We start from the raw sequence: 17,804 nt of genomic DNA, 5'->3' as shown, positions 1-17,804 counted from the left end.
CAAAGAGGTGGCAGGTGGAATATACTGTTGGGATGCGTATGGTCATGGACTTTGATAGAGAAATACAAGTATAGACTATTTTCTAAATGATGAGAAAATTCAAAAGTCAGAGGTGCAAAGTAACTTGGCAGTCCTCGTGCAGGCTTCCCTAAAGGTTAATTTGCAGGCTGGGTTGGTGGTGAGGAAGCAAATGTATTGTTAGCATTCATTTCAAGAGGACTAGAATATAAAAGCAAGGATGTAATGTTGAGGCTTTATAAAGCACTGGTGAGGCCTCACTTGGAGTATTTTGAGCAGTTTTGGGTACCTCATTAAGGAAATGTTCAATATGCCGGCATTGGAGAGGGTTCAAGTGAGGTTCATGAGAATGATTATAGGATTGAATGGCTCATCATATGATGAGTGTTTGGCTCTGGGCCTGTACTCACTGGCATTCAGAATAAGGGAGACCTCACTGAAACATATTGAATGTTGAAAGGCTTCAATAGACTGGATGTGGAGAGGACGTTTCCAATGGTGGGTGAGTCTAACACTGGAGGACAAAGCCTCAGAATAGAGGAATACTCACTTAGAATGGAGATGAGGAGGAATTTCTTTAGCACAGAGTGGTGAATCTGTGCAATTCAGTGCTATAGGTGGCTGGGGAGGCAGGACATTTGGTGTATTTACGGCTGAGGTTGATAGATTCTTGATTAGTCAGGGCATTAGTCAGGGCATGAGGGCAGGAGTTTAGGGCTGAGAGGGAAATGGATCAGCCGTGATGAAATGGTGGAGCAGACTCGATGGGCCAAATGGCCTAATTCTGATCCTATATCTTATGGTCTTAGAGTCTAAAGATGGTAGAATGATAAAAGATGGTCCAGAAGTTGTGTGTTATAAGAATGCTTTGTAGGTCACTGAATAATTTCAATTATGTACATGATCCTTTGTTCCCAGGCACCAAGCCCATAGTACTTATGGTTTTTTTTCCCCCCAGTTTTGTTAGACTCCAAAATTTCCTTCAAAATACTTCTGGTTCATGAAACTTCATCCCAATTGTGTCTTGGAGTTCCCCTTCTCAATCTCTCATCCAAATATTTGTTCACTACCCACCCACTCCTCTGGACCTGATCACCTTCTTTATGTTAACCTATCCACTTTAACCACATTTTTAACTCATGAGTTGTCCTTCCACATTCCCCAGTCCTGTCTAAATGACTAGAGTGGGTTTGAAAAGGCAAAATATTTTCTCATCCTTGCTACCCTTTCTGATATATTTCTCTTGGAAACTTAATCTGGCTTTCATAATTTAAATTTCTCTTCTTTAAAAAATGTACTTTGCATAATTGGCATTTTATTTTTCCTTCTCCTTATACTATTTGGTAAAATTGCCTCTAGGATTTACTTTTACCATTTGGAAAAGTGTGTGAAGAAAAGAGGTTTACACAAAAATGTGATTGGTATTTATTTTCAAATCTCAAGAGACTTGAATTAAAATGCACACTATTAGAACTCAGTTTTCTCAAAAGTTCAAATGTTCATATGTTATCAAAGCATGTATCCATATACAAATCTGAAACTTGTATTCTTCAGATAGCCACGAAACAAAGAAAGAACATGAAAGTTATTCAGAGAAAAATATCAACCCACCCCAGTACAAAAAAGAACAGCATCCCGATCATCATTGTCTCTGAATAAGTCTGCCTTTTCTTTTCTCTAGTTCAATCCTGTTACTTAAATGTGTACTTTAAATGTAGAATATGAAACAAAAGATAATTGTGTGGATTCAGCATAAATGCACATAACAAAATTATTGGAACAGATGTTGTCCAATATCTCCTGGATACAGCAAGGATAATCAACACATATTTGTACATCTGTACATATATTTTATAATATATAGATGGATACTTGGACAAAATTTTAATTACCGGCAAATTGCAGACTTGTGGAAAGTGATGCACTTCGTTTTCTTTGTATGCTAAAGTACGACTTTAAATATCAGCTGTGTGTGTAAGACATTTCAACACTTCAAAGAAAATACTTTTCAGAGTGCCATCTACTGGAGTAGCATGTACTGCAGGTGTCTATGAAGGCAGGTATTTTGGAGGGAAGTGCCTGCCGCTTTGTGTGTAACACCTGTCATGTGCCTGCACGAATGCCAGCAAGTCTGGGATTGTAGCACATATGGCATGTAGGTGTAAGTCCCAAGCTTCCTGACAGCTGCTCATCAGCATTTGCCCCACTGTAGTCATGCTGGACCAGGAACACTAAGTTGCAGAGATTCTCCAGCACTTAAGGTTGGTGCTGATGCAGGAAGACATCCATTGGCATCGGTAGACAAGAATGTCTGTTAAGGGCGAGGGAGTTAGTTGATTCAGTTTATTTAAATGTTTTTGTCTTATGGTATTTATTTTTAAAATCTGATTAATATTTTAATGGTTTGAATAATTCTGCAATAGCTTTTCAACATTACCACATATTAAAAACATTCATGGTTTTGGATCTCTTTGAAGCCAGCCTGATCAGTGATCTGACGTGTCGGTTAGTTTGTCCATTGGTCTTGCGGGTTGAGCTTGTTCTGCTTCGCCCATAACCTCCACGGTCCCTTTGGTAGCCCTATCATCAGATTGCATTAATGTCACAGAAGGACTTTTGCTATCCAACATCTTGCCACGGAGAAATGGACTGAGATGATAAACTATTGCCCTCCTCTCTACACCCTAGATTTCTATGACTCCTTCAGCGAGATCTTGTCATTTTGGGTTAATAAGTTTTCGATTAAATTATGTTCTTGCATACTGAAGTTAATATGTAGTAATTATGTACCTACAAGTCAGTACAGTTACAGAAAGAACCATTTATCAGTTAGACCAGTGTGTTCTCACAGGGAAATGTGAGATTTTAACCTCAGATTCATGATTGTAAGATGATGTGAGGGATTTACATGCTATATATAGAGAAATTTTGGCTCATAATGATCACTCGCCAAATATGACCTTCAGTGTTATCTCACTTCCCATTTCACGGACCATTCTTTCACGTTGAGTTCCTGGCCTTCAGAACTGGTGGAACAAGATTGTCTTCTCTCATCTTCTATCTTAACCTTCCAGCAAGTAACATAAGCCTACATGCCTTATTTATTGAGCTTTCTGTTAAGAGACTTTTCTTTCTGATTGTCTGGTTCAAGCCTCTCACAACTTAATACAGTTCAATTAAGTCTTCACATAGTCTCTTGCTTCAATGAAAATAACCTAGCCTAGGTAGTCCCTTCGCGTCACTATTATTGTGCAGTTATGGAAACATTCATGCAAGTCTTCAATGTTTTGGTGTGTTTCTGTAAAATATTGCTCAGGATTATATATAATAACCAAACTGTGGACTAAATAATGTTTCATATTATTCTGACATGACCTGCTTCTTGTAAGAATTCATTAAGTTAGGTACTCCACATAACTTCTTCAAATATCTTAACCACCTGCATTGCTTCCTTCTGGAAGACAGAACTCCCTCTGATCCTATGCTCCTTCTAATATCCTACCCCGTATTTTTTGCTTAACAAGTTACATCAGACTTCTCTAGTCAGAACTTTACTTTATGCCCTTTACCTTTCTGCAGCCTAGAAATATCTTCCCCGTTATCGAAAAGAATACCAATTTTGGTATCATTGAGAAATAGTTAATTATGTGTCAAGTATTTAACTTCAAATCCCACATATATATTATGAAAAGCAAAGACCTTGGTATTGTGCATTGTGAATCATCACTGCATATAACCTTCCCACAAATTTCCATTGTTTAGTACTTTTTACTTTCAGGCATAAACCAATTTAAAATCTTAAGATTTCATTTCTCTTGGATCTCATGGGACTCTAATTTCTTGATGAATCTTCCATGTTAAGTTTTCTCAGACACTTTGCTAACAACTGTATACTACCTTAATACAGAATCAAAAATTCTAACTTAGACATGATCTTTCCTTCACATTGCCCACATTCATGATTAATAACTGTGTATTTCTGAATGCTAAGTAATAGCATCCTTCATTTTTCTAAACTGTTGTTACACTTTCATGTACTAGTTTTTCAACCCATTAGGGATGGACAATAAATGCTGATTCTGAGAGATATCCATGTATGCAACTTAATTCCTTTTTCAATAGATTCAGTAAAATGAAGAATGAAACCACTCAGAAATGTGAATTAAATCATTCCATTTACCAAACTCCACCCAACATGGAAAAGAGGCTATAAATTTTAATTTTCTCACAAGTTGTGGTTTAAAGTAGTGGTGTCATGTTACATTTAGTGAACCAATAATCCATTGACCCAGGCTCACAATTCAGAGATCTGTGTTTCAATCCCCTATGGTAGCTTTGGAATTTAAATGCCATCAATAAGAAACTTATAGTTACTAATGATAACCACAAAACTATTGGATTGTTGTAAAAGTCTTTCTTATTTATTGCATTCATTGAGAGGAAGCAAATTGCCATCCTTATTTGGTGTGACTCTCATATGACTCTGGCCTCAACAACATAGTTATCTTTTAAATACTGGTCCAACAATTTACTTCAGTGGCATTTCAGAGTGGGTAATAGATGCTCCACTTGCCGTGATGTTCTGATCCTGAAAAGTGAACAAAAAACAACTTCATTAATAGACATACAGTATATACTTTGGTTGCACCCAAAGTCATTCAGAACTTTGGCTTGATCTGGTTCATACCTTTTTTCACTTTTGCATTTTTTGATCAAAGGCGGCTCTTGTGATGTCCTCTACAATTTAACATCCAGCAAACTTTAATAAGTCCGTAAACTGCTTCCGTAACCAGTGTCATAAATGGGAAAAGGGCAAAAATTTTTCTGGAAAGTTAGTAAAAGGCTGGAGCATAAGCTCAACTATTCAATGTTATTTGCAGAGATGAGGAGCTGGGTGCTCTAGCTGACAAATGATAAAGCAGAAACAAATGTCACACTATTAATGAACACCAGAGTTTTTTTTTATGCAATGGGAAGCATCCAGCAATTTTATTTATTCCAGTAAATATATTTTCAAAATGCTACATTGCCACATCCTGCAACCTTACTAACATATGCTGCTTCAAGTGGGAGGAATCTGAGCGCCTAGATTACCTCTCCTTCCCATGTGGAACAAGCTGATGGGGGTGGGTTGCTTTTCAATTTATGTTACATGAGATTAGAATCTAAACAGAATGTAATTTTCATAATCACCCTTCAGAGCTGTGAGAGAAGGCTAGCTCCAGCTCAGTGGAGAGGAAAAGGGATAAATGAGCTGTCATTTTCAGTAGTTGCAAAGGCTTGATTTCTACTTGGAAGTTCTACCTTAAGGAAATAGCATTTGAAGCCCTGGCTTTGCTCTTCAGATGGCACTGGTATTGGCAGAGTCTTGTTCTCTGATCACTCACCTATCCACAAAAGATGTCTGAATGACGGTGTACCACTAGGTAGGAGGCAGAGCAAATAGCCTTTGAAAAACAGCTAAATAAAATACACATTGTTAGCCTGCAGTGGAAATCACATCACTAATCTTTCATGAATTGAACTTCTTCAAAGATGGACCTTGATCAAGCTGCTTGTTTTCTTTATTCTTCAGTCAGGAGTTTTCCTTTTACCACCTGTCAGGCATGTGAACACCCAATCTCACTCAGCTTTCATTTGAACAGAACTGACAGCTAGACATCTGCCAGCAGCTCGCGTAAGCCAGACTTTAAAGATGACCTTCAGAGGGAGGTTAACCTGACCTGCCACGAGTAACCAGCTAGTAAGGATGGTCAACTGTTAAACATATCAATTTAAGAAAAAAACAAATTGTAGCAATAATTTATTCACTTTGCAGCTGGAGCAAGTTGTAACTGTTACAATATTCTGTTACCATTAGCTTTCCAGATGTTTATGCACTGGGAACATAGCAGTAATTGAAATATTATTGTGAAGGAGACAAAAGAGTCTAACAGCCCACCTAACAGTCATTGTCAGACAGCAGAGGTAATTAGTTAAATGGTCTTGTTAAGACCAGCTCTTTAATTGACGCTGATGATTTCTTGGTGTCTGATTAAGGCCATTACATGTCTGGAAACTAATTATTCTTAATCCATTTAAGTACCAAAATGATAGCAGCAGTGTGCAATTTAACGGCAGTGCTAAAAAGGCTTGAAAATGAATAGTTAATGGAGTATGTTTGTGAGAGTGAGATTTTTAATCAATTTATTGCTGTGTGATGACATTGTGCAATGATTAGTTTCATCTTCCCACCTTTGATTACACATGTATCATGCTCTTCAGCAATATGTGCCAACAGTGCAAAAAAAAGACAAACTACTTAACCCAAGTTGCAGCAGAAATTAATCTGGCTGATGACTGGCATGCCATGTTCTTACATGCATGTGTAACTGCCACTCAAAGATGAATTTCTCCCTCATTGTGCCTTATTGTAAAGCTTGCTGTACTCCACAAGATTTATCAGAATGAATGCTGAGATCAGCAGCTTCTGCAGAGAGAGATGAAAGCACAGTGCTGTGTGTAAGCAAATAATGTTTCCAATATCCATGGCACATATCAGAGCCCTAACTGCAAGGACTTGGCCAAAATGGGCACACAAAGGATTTTTTAAAAACTGTAGATGCAGGAAACCTGAAATTCATCAGAAAATTTTGGAAATGCTCAGCAGGTCAAAATGCATCCGTGGAGGAAGAAATAAATCTAATGTCTTAGGTCAATGCCCTTTCACTAGAATTTTCCTGGGCATGCTGATCCTGAATTCTGGAGGCTGTTATGACAGGTGCAGCGGTAACAGCAACTGCAGGTGGCTGTAATTTGAGGCTTGAAGGATCTTAGGGTCAGGTAGCTTCTTGAGTTTTCAGGTAAGGTTGCATCTTCAAACCTCATCCCATCTCCCCACCGCTAAACTTTCCACTGGCGATCAAACCAGCCAATTTTAGAAGTGCATCTAGGATGTCCATTCACTATGATTAGAGTCTTTTGAGATCCAGGCTGTTATTAAAGTTAACCCATGCACTAGGAAGACAAATTAATGCACATCTCCATTACATTTTGTCCTGGAGCTCAAACTTCCCACACAGGAAAAGGAGTAAAATTAGGGAGAATCATCCAATCCTTAGGAATTGGCAAAGCTGGAAATTTGTGAAAACCCCCAGAGCTGTCAGTGTGGAATAGATTTGAGGCTGGAAATTATTTTATTTGACATTTTAAACCTTTTCTTTTTATGAATTCCAGAAAACTGTGTTGACATCACCAAATCAGAGATTGGGACTGTTTTCCCTGAAGGGAAGAAAGCTGATGGGGTGATCTTACAGATTTTATAAAATCATAAGGGAAATGGACAACATGGATGGTGGCAGTCTTTTTCTCAGGGCAGGGAAGTTGAAAACCTGAGAGCACAGATTTAAGGTAAAAGGGGGAAGATTTAAAACAGATCTGAAGGGCAAGTATTTCCACACAGGGCTGGTGAGTATGTGGAACTGAGAGGAAGTGGTAGGGACAGATATAGTTACAATGTTTAAAACATACATGGTACAAATATAGTGTTTAAAAGGTATAGGCACAAGGATATGAAAGGTTTGCATGAATAAACTAGGTTGAAAGGCCTGTTTTTGTGCTGTACCACTCTAATGCTAGGATCAGCACTCTCTTATATCAGCACTCAAAAGATAGTTGCCTTTCTATTTTTCTATCAGAATAATGACCTCATACTTGTCTACATTATATTCCATCTGTCGTGATCTTGACCCTGAGTTCTGAAAGGCATCATATAGACAGATGTAGCAGCTCCCCCTCACAATTCTCAACTTTGCTCACTAACCTTTTATTTGGCACCATACCAAAAGGCTTCATAAGGACCACATTCATGGCGAAGATTTGTTCCTCCTTGTGGGTACCACTAAACGTAACCACAAAGAACACAAGCAGAATTATCAAAAATCTTAAATCTGTGTTAAGTCTGCCCAGTCCTGTTACTTTAACCAAGCATCTCGCTATCGATACCGAAATAATATGTTCTAGCATTTTCCCCGTTATGACAGGATATATCAACTTTCGTTCCCTATTTTCTTTCTCTTTCTTTTCTTAAATAATGGAGTGATATTTGCTAAATTGTGTGCAGTTCTTAAATTATTTAGAATTTTAAAAGATGTCAATCTGTGTATCCACGATCTCCGCAGCTACCATTTTAAAAATCTTGGGATACAAGGCAACAGGGTAGGCGTTACCTGTTAGTTTAATACCTCCAATACTTTCTTAGCTGATGCTAATTTGTTTCAGATCCACATTCTCCTTCAATCTCTCTTCTTCTATTTCTGGGAAATGTCTTTATTTTGTGAAGATGGACATGATGATTGCTTGATTTCTTTATTAATTTATTTATAATGATCTTAATTATCAATTTACTTTAATTGTTAATTCAATTACTTTCTGCTATGAATTTGCGTGCTTCAGGCTGTAAGGGAACACTCATGAACTTTTTATAATCTTATCCCTTTTAGATTTCTCAGAGTTGTTATAGGCTGATTTTATGTTTCACAGTATTTTATTCTCATTATAATTTTTGTTTCTATTGTGGGTTTATTGGTCCTCCTTTGCTGAATTTTGAATATTTTCCAGCCTTGCAGCTCCTTTTGACAATGAGACAAATCTTTTTCATTGATCTCATTATTTTTCTGGTTTGCTATGGATGGCAAGACCATTTTTTGAGCTGAGATTTTGTGCTTTTGCTTTAAACCATGGATTATTTATTTAACTGAGAGCTTTTCCTCATTGACTCTTAGACTTTGAAAGTAGTTCCAATTTACTCATGACTAACTTCCATTTCATACCATCCTAATTTGATTTAAGTGTTAGATTAAAATTGAACTAAATTACTTTTAAGCTTTATATAAAATTCCATTATATCGTGATCACTCTTCTCTAAAGTCCCCTTAATGACTAGATTATTATTTAATCTATACATGATCTGCTTCATTGGTTCCACAATCTGCAGAACTATAAGAATACCATATCTTAATATCTCCAATATATTATATGCCTATATGCTTTTATACCTCCAATATATGATCTATTTTTATTATCTATTATATGCTAATCAAAAAATAATCTGATGAAAGGTTATTAACCTGAAATTCTCCACATATGCAAAATTATCCACTGAGCATGTCCACTGTAATCTGTTTCAATAGCTGATAATTTGCCACATATATGTTGATTGATTTTCCCATGATAATTGTGTTATCTTTGTGACATGTGCCTCTAATTTTCGGACCATATTATTCTGTAGATTACCGTTCGTAGCTGGGACTATTACAACACTGAACAATCTTTTCTGCTCCTTGCTGTTTCTCAGCTCACCCCAGATGTTTTTTCTACATTATGTTATTCTGAGCTAAGACACTTCTTTTCTACTGCTTTATCTCATCCTTTGATATCATGTCTGTCTTTTTTTCCTTTTTTGACTTTACCAGTCTCCTCGAAAAGTTGAGGGTCCTGGAGTGCTGAATTCAAAATCTTGGTTATTGGTAACCATGTTTTTGCAATGGCTACGAAATCATCCCCATTTATTTCAATTTGTGCTATTAATTTATTCATCTTCTTATGAATGCTTTCTGATTTCAGAATGCTACATTTGACTTTTGTTGCCATTTTCCCTGCTCTGATTTGAATTAGACAGACACAGGGATCAATGCTACTTTCACTACTCTACACCATCCCAAGTCCTTTCTCTTTCACTGCCTAAATCTCACAGTAGTAGAACCATCATCTCAAATATTTAGTTTAAAGCCTTGTCTGCAGCCCCGGTAATTTGATTTCACTCGGGTGCTGGATCCAACTTGATTCATATGAAACCCATTCCAATGGAGCAGCTCTCTCATATTCCTCCAGCAGAACCTTTTTCTTTCTTCGAGTGATATTGTTGGTCTCCACATAGACCACAATAACTCAATCCCTTTCCCTTTCATTCCAAGTTCCACTCCAGCCCAGTGATCTTGTTACAGAGTAGACAAAATACCCTCCAGGACTGATACTCACACATACTGATAATAGTCATAAAACAGACTGCACAGGAACAGGCCCTTCATCCCACTGCGTCTGTACTGACCGTGATGCAAACCTGAACTAATCCCTTTGTTCCCTGCGTGTTCACTTGTCTGTCTAACTGGCTCTGAAATGACTGTTAAAGCTTCACAGGCACCAAACCATACTGCTAACTATTCTATTAATTACACTTCTCTGGACTATGATCACTGCAATCTAACACCTGTAATTTCCCGTTGGGAGATGTGCTTTTGGGCTATCTGTAACAATCTGGCATTTTTGGGGTACCCTAAAGGCTTCGACGAACTGGACTCTCATGAATACAGGTACAGACATGGCAGCCATTGCTGGAACAGACTTTGGGCTGGATCAAAGTGTTGGGGCCCAGGCCTGAGAGTGAAAATTGAATTGATCCTCGGCCGATGTAAGCACTGAGGCAGATTAAAAAGATCAAGGCCTCGAAGCTGAGGGTGAAGGGTGAACTGGTGTCCATCTCACTACTCCATGAGGTTTGCGCACTTCAGTATTGAACTGCCTCTGCAGCTGTGGCCTGGAATCATTGGTGCTCACCTCAGCACTGAACTGTCTCCATGGCTGTGGCCTGCAGCCACGAGGCTCTTGGAATAGCTGCAGTGCTGAACTAGCTCCGTGGCTGTAGACTCACTTTTGAGTTCTCTGCGGTTCATGTTTTGCATGTTATTTGTTTACTTTTCTATTGTTGCATGGTTTGTTCAGTTTTTTTGTGCATTGAGTGTTTGACAGTTTGTGTGTGGGGTTTTTAATGGGTTCTATTGTGCTTGTTTGGTGGCTGCCTACAATGAGACAAATCCCAAGGCTATAAAAAGTATACATACTTTGATAATAACTGTACTTTGAAATGTTACTCTCTGCTTCTACCTCCTCCCCAGCAGTGCATCCCATCTGTGTAAAAAGTATTGCCTCACAAATCTTCTTTAAACTTTCCCCCTTTTAACTTCAACCTATGCCCTTTCGTGTTTGATATATTCACCCTGAGAAACGACTGACTTCCTAGCATTTCCTTTCCCCCCTCACAGAATTTTATATACTTCTAAAAGTCACCCCTAAACCTCTGATGCTCTAGATAAAATCCTGGTGAACTTCTTCTCCATCCACTCTGAAGCATCCATATCATTCCCATAGTGTGGTGACCTGAACTGCTTATGACGCTATAAATGTGGCCTAAACTAAATTTTTCAGCTGGGAATGTAACTTCCCAACTTTTACAGTCAATGCCCAACTGATGAAAGCAAACATGCTTTACATCTTCTTTATGAGCCTATCTACTTGTGTTACCACTTTCAGGGGAGCAGCGAGCTTTCACCTAAAGATCATACTGTACATGAATTCTCATGAATTCTCACAAGGCTTCTGCCATTTACTGCATACTTTCCTCTTGCATTTGATCTCCTAAAATGCAATGCCTCACACTTGTCTGGCTTAAACTTTACTAATGGAATGAAATTCCATAAAACGAAAATAGGATCACCACGGTTTACAATGCTTTTCCATCAGATCACACGTTACCTATCCTGTCAAGCCTGCTATAGTTTATGTAATTGACCAGATCCAGTCTAAGGTACCAAATATAAGTATTTGGGCAGACAGGGACCGATTAGGGATAGCTAACATGGCTTTCTGCGTGGTAGGTTTTGTCTAACTAATCTTAGAGAGTTTTTTGAAGAATTTATCTAGAAAGTTGATGAAGGCAAGGCAGTGGATGTTGTCCACATGCACTTTAGCAAGGCCTTTGACAAGGTCCTACACTGGAGGTTGGTCAAGAACATTCAGTCGTTTGGCATTCAAGATGAGGTAGTAAATTGGATTTCACATTGGTTTTGAGGGAGAATCTAGAGTAGATGGTTGTCTCTCTGAGTGGAGGCCTATGAATATTGGTGTGCCACAGGGACTGGTATTGACTCATTGTTGTTTGTCATCTATATCAACAAACTGGACAATAACGTGGTGAACTGGATCAGTAAATTTGCAGATGACATCAAGATTGGGGGTGTCGCGGACAGCAAAGAAGATCAAAGCTTGCAGCAGGATCTCCACCAGATGGAAATATAGGTTGAAAAATGGGAAATCAAATTTAGTATAGACAAGAGTGAGGTGTTGCATTTTAGTAGGACCAATGAGGGTCGGTCTTACATGGTGAGTGGTAGGTCACTGAGGAGTGCGGTGGAACAGAGGGATCTGGGAATATAGATCCGTATTTCCTTGAAAGTGATATAACAGGTGGATAAGAGTCATAAAGAAAGCTTTTGGCACACTGGCTTTCATAAATCGAAATATTGAGTACAGATGTTGGGACGTTACGTTGAATTTGTATAAGACGTTGTTGAGAGCCTAATGTGGAGTATCGTGTGCAGTTCTGGTCACTTACTGTACCTACAGGAAAGATGTAAATAAGATTGAAAGAATGCAGGGAGAAAATTTACAAGGATGTTACTGGACTTGAGGACCTGAGTTGTAGGGAAAGGTTGAATAGGATACGACTTCATTCCCCAGAGTGTAGAGAATAAGGAGAGAGGTATACAAAATTATGAGGGGTATAGACAGGGTAAATACAAGCAGGCTTTTTCCACTGATGTTGTGTGAGACTACAAGTAGAGGTCATGGGTTAAAGGTGAAATGTTTCAGGGGAACATGAGAGGAAACCTCTTTACTCAGAGGGTGGAGAGAATGTGACAGATTAAGTTTTCATTTCAACATTTCAGAAAAATTTGGATAGGTATGTCAATGGGAGGGATATAGAAGCCTATAGTCCGGGTGCAGATCAATGGGATTACGCAGATTAATAGTTTGGCATGGACTAGATGGGCCATAGGGCCTGTTTCTATGCTGTAGTGTTCTATGACTCTATGAATGCAACATAATTATTTAAATATAACATTGCATAATAATCTTGTATCCCTTACTCGCCAAATTCTGGACTTCAGAGAAACTGCTTGTTGAGCATTGTGCACTGAACCAAAATTAACCAAAATAGAACCCATAGATTTATATTACCAGGTCTTGTGTGTTCTGAGCGAGTTGGCTTGAGTTAACCAATTCTATCAGGTTACCTAATTACCTGACTGTCTACATGTCTATCACTCTATTCTACAACAAATAAAAACTGGGAGATTAAGAAAAATCCAATAGTTCAACTAAATTAAACAAATATTGCAAAACAAACTGTCTTATTTGCCAAAGTCCACACTTGTTCAGCATAGCACTGGAACCAGATGTACTATCCCTTGACACAGCTGTTGATCTGACAGTTCATGAGAGACTATATTCCACCAGGGATGCAAAAGATATTGTCCTTTGCTGCAAATCTCAGTGCTCCCTTATTCTGGTTGAAAGATTTGCTAGTGTCCTTCCATTCCCTGCCTGATCACATATTTTACTTAAAGTTTACTTTAAGCTTGGAAGAACTCCAGCTTGTAATTGCAATCATCAAGTGAAAGACTTGCCATATGAAGTTTCTTCCAAAGATGTACAAGTTGGTAGGTTATTTGGCAATTGTAATTTGGCCCCACTGTGTCTGTAAGTGATGGAATCTGGAATGAATTGACAAAAATGTCAGGAGAAGAAAATGAAATTTGTCTAATATAATTGTTTAATTTGTACAGGACAGAAGCAGGTTCTTTAGTCTATGCTGGCCATGAAGTCCAATTAAACTAATCCTATATGCCTGCTCATGTTCTGTGTCCTTCCATTCCCTGCCTGATCACATATCTGTAAAAGCCCCCTAAACATTGCTATTGTATCTGCTTCTAGCACCTCCCCTGGCAACATGATCCAGGAACCTACCACTCCGTGTAGGAAAAACAACTTCTCTTGCACTTCTCCTTTGAACTTTCCTCCTCTCACTTCAAATCACTTCATCGGAACTATGATAATTTTCCTAAAATGTTAATCTATTCACTCACCACAGTTACTTCCTGACCAGTTGAGTACTTCTAACAACTGTAGAATGTTGCTTTTGCATAACCGTTTTCCATGTCTGATCTCAATTCTGATCTCAGTGCTTTTATGAGGTAGCAATCAAGCTTGTAAATAATAAAAACCCATCCTTGTCTCTGGTTTAAGGAGAGTTTACAATGCATGAAATACTGCCAGACTGATACCAATACTTGTAGACTAAGTAGAAACTATGTTTGAGTTATCAAACATGTGAAGAGTTCTCTTTCAAGAAACTAAATTTGATTTTTACATTAAATATCCAAACACATTCCTGTTTTTCAAGTTATCAATACTATTCATTTATAAGACAAAATACATCAACTGGTGAAGATCAAAACAATAACTTCCCTGTAGTAATTCAACATGGCGCTCCAAATTTGTGAGAGGTCATCCTGATCTCAAAATTGTCCCAAATTTTAAAGCTTCAACAAACCAATTCAATATTTTCTTTTTCGGAGAAAAGCACAAGTAGTTGCAGTATTTCCTAACGTCACTCATCACATGCCAATTTATGAACAAAATGGAGAAAGGAAATTATTTTGCTTTGTGGAAGAAAAGAACTGAAGCTGACGTTTTTCTGAGGTATAATTACCTTTCTAAACATTAGTTTCTTTTTGAAATCAACATTTGCCAATTTAAGGGAGATTTGCTCCAGCATAATTGACTGGTCTAATCAGTTTTGTTGTCTGTTAAATTAAAAACAGCTATTTGCTGTCCTTTAAACTTGTTATTATGACTCCATATCTATAAACAGCTGTTTTACATTAGATTCTGCAAAATGGATCCCCTGGTAAGATGTTTACCTTTAGAATTGCACTAGATACCTCTTGTAAACAGATGAGGAGGTCACTAAGTGGTGTGTGATTAACCTGTGCCTGTTCTTGGAAATGCGGGCAGCACATTAAATTTGATAAAGCCATAAGCTTAATTATCTTCAGCTTGTTCAATAACCATCATGTCAGAGGTGGTGTTTTATTGATTAAAAAATGTTCAGTTCCATTCACAACTCCCCAGAAAGTGAAGCAGTCTGATAATACATATAGGAAAATCCAGACAACATTGAGGTATGGGTTGATAGGTGGCAAGTCTCACGTGTCTCACAAAAGTTCCCAGCAATGAACAACACGGAAGTCTTACTCCTGATGTTCAGTAGAATTATATTTAATAAGATCACACCACAAACATCCTTTTGTCAGCATTAACTAGAAATTCAGCTGGATCAGCCACATAAATACTGCAGCTACAAGAGCCGGTCAGGGCCTGTGAATGCTTTGGTAATTCATTTGTCTCCTAATACCTCAAAGCCTTTCTATGGTCTCCAAGTCACAATTTAGGAGGTTAGTGGAATGCTTTCTACTTCTTAGATTAGCAGAACTTTCACAATACTTCAGCACCATCCAGGACAAAGTCACTCATTTGATTTATATTCATGGCAAAGCATGGTTCAACCTTAAATCCTGACTAATCCTATCCTCCCATGGTTGCTGCTTGACATGGTGAGTTCTTCCAATAGATTGTTTATTGCCCTAAATATTTATTCCCTGTACTCTGGGCATATGGGAGCTGCAGAGTGGACCACCTACAAAATCTATAGTGAGTACTCACCTCAGCAATTCTCATAGGAGTTTCATAGCTTCTGAGCTCAACTGTCTAGAAGGCTAAATGGATCAGGGACATGAGGACACCACTACCTTCAGCTTTCCCTACAAGTCACACACTGCATTTATTTTATAGCTATTATGTAAAATAAATTTCCAAAAATAGCACAGATAAGGAGGTAATTCAAATTGATACATATATGGTGAGATTATACACTAATTAAATGGATGTGTTGCAATGTAGCACAGTGTAATACTTTGTCATCAACTGAGTTTCTTCTATGTCGAACAATCAAAATGATTTGAGAAATATGTTAAAGATTCCTGCAGTTCTCAGAGTTCAGTTAAACTGAGAATCTGTGAAGAAATATTGGTGAAGCAAACAGTAGTGTCAGTGGGAACAAAATTGTGCTGTTCCATTCTCTCTTTGGATGCCTACTTTTTAATATTGGAAAAGGCCTTAAAGCCAAATCTGGCACACAAAAGAAATCAACCATCTTGGCATCCTTTATAATTAATTTGGGATTTAGAAAGCTAACTATACAGGGTGAAGTACAAATGTAATGAAAGAACAACTCCAAAATACTCTGCCTAAGGAAATTCAGCCATCTGGTATGTGTGTGTATTTAACATTTAAATAATGTAGCAGGATAAAACAGTCTGAACTGTGTGCCAATAAATGGGGCAAATTGCATTTATCATTTGTATCTAAAATAGTATAGAATGTAATCACTTTAAGTGCCCCAAATGTTCCCTATCCTATCAAAGCAATAATGTAAAATTCAAAAGCGATGCTGTTCTCCTGATTGCAAGCGTTTTATAACAGTATATTTGCTCTCAAATACAGATAAATTCTTACAATTTAGAAGTCAATAATTGTTAAAGTAACATTAAAACATCAATGTGCCGTTCTATTATCATTAATAACATAATTATGTCCTTAGAAAACTAACAATGTTTTTGGTATGTGAAAAATAAATTTTCTGTGAAATGGAGGTATAAACTTGTTTCTGATAATTGTGGACCTGCAGCTCAGAAATGCTCTAATTTGTTACTAATTGGTACTAAATTTATAATTTTGCACAGTTGGGTTCATTTTCATTTTGCAGTTGTGTAAATTGTGTGACAGGAGACAGCAGCCTTTTTCATATCTCTCCCAACTTTTATTCTCATTGACTCCCACAGTTTGCCACTGCTAACTCACCATCACATAAGATTGAGACCAAATTCAGAATAGCCTCAAGCTCACTGGCACAGAAACTAGAAGTGCAGTTGGACATTGTAGATGGTATCCTCAAGCCCAAGGACTTGAGACAAACTGGGAGAAAAGGTGAGAATTTGAATGCTAAGGACAACAGAGTTGAGATATGAGTACCATTAGGTTCATTGCTTTTCAAACTGATCTATGAGAATGAGATGGTATATGCCTCCTCAGTTGTTCTGTTTTCCTTGAGGCATGGTGGATCTTCCAATCCAAAAATACCTTGTGTAATTTAGAACTAGATGTCAGAGATTTAGGGTGAAAGGATAAATGTTTAAGGAGAACTTGAGGGGGAGCTTCTTCACTGAGGGTGATCCGAGAGTGGAATGAACTGCCAGCGGAAGTGGTAGACACTGAAGAGAAGTTTGGATAGGTATGTGGCTGAGAGGGGTACAGTGGGCTATGGTTCAGGTGCAGGTAGATAGGATTAGGCAGAAGACCAGGTCGGCATGGACTAGATTGGTCACAAGGCCTGCTTCTGAGCTCTTGTACTCCATTAGTAAATCTGGTAATTCTTATCAGATCAGTCCTGATTCTTATACATTAAAAGGACTGCAAATGTTGGAAATCCTAAATTCAAAAAAACAAACAAACAGAAAACATAACACAGATCAGGAAGCATGTGTGGAAGTGGAAACAGTGTTTGGATTTCAGTCAAGGTTCTTGGTTGAGAAGCCAAGATTCTCATCACAGGCGCTAATGATGGCAGACTTCAGGGCTGTTCAGATGCTGTGGACACTCCACCATCGGGTTATCTCTGAGATACTGCTTTGTGAGGTGCCTGAAAGCTTCAACTATGATCTTATGACAACATTTCTATTGTAAGTGTTTTAACACAAACAACGCATTTCACTGCATGTTTCGAAGTACACGTGATATATTCATTTGAATCTTGAGTCTTTGAGGCAAGGTTAATGAAGATAACAGAGTGG

Source organism: Mobula hypostoma, chromosome 12, assembly GCF_963921235.1.
Source record: "Mobula hypostoma chromosome 12, sMobHyp1.1, whole genome shotgun sequence".
Lineage (NCBI taxonomy): Eukaryota > Metazoa > Chordata > Chondrichthyes > Myliobatiformes > Myliobatidae > Mobula > Mobula hypostoma.
This window is presented reverse-complemented; position numbering follows the sequence as displayed.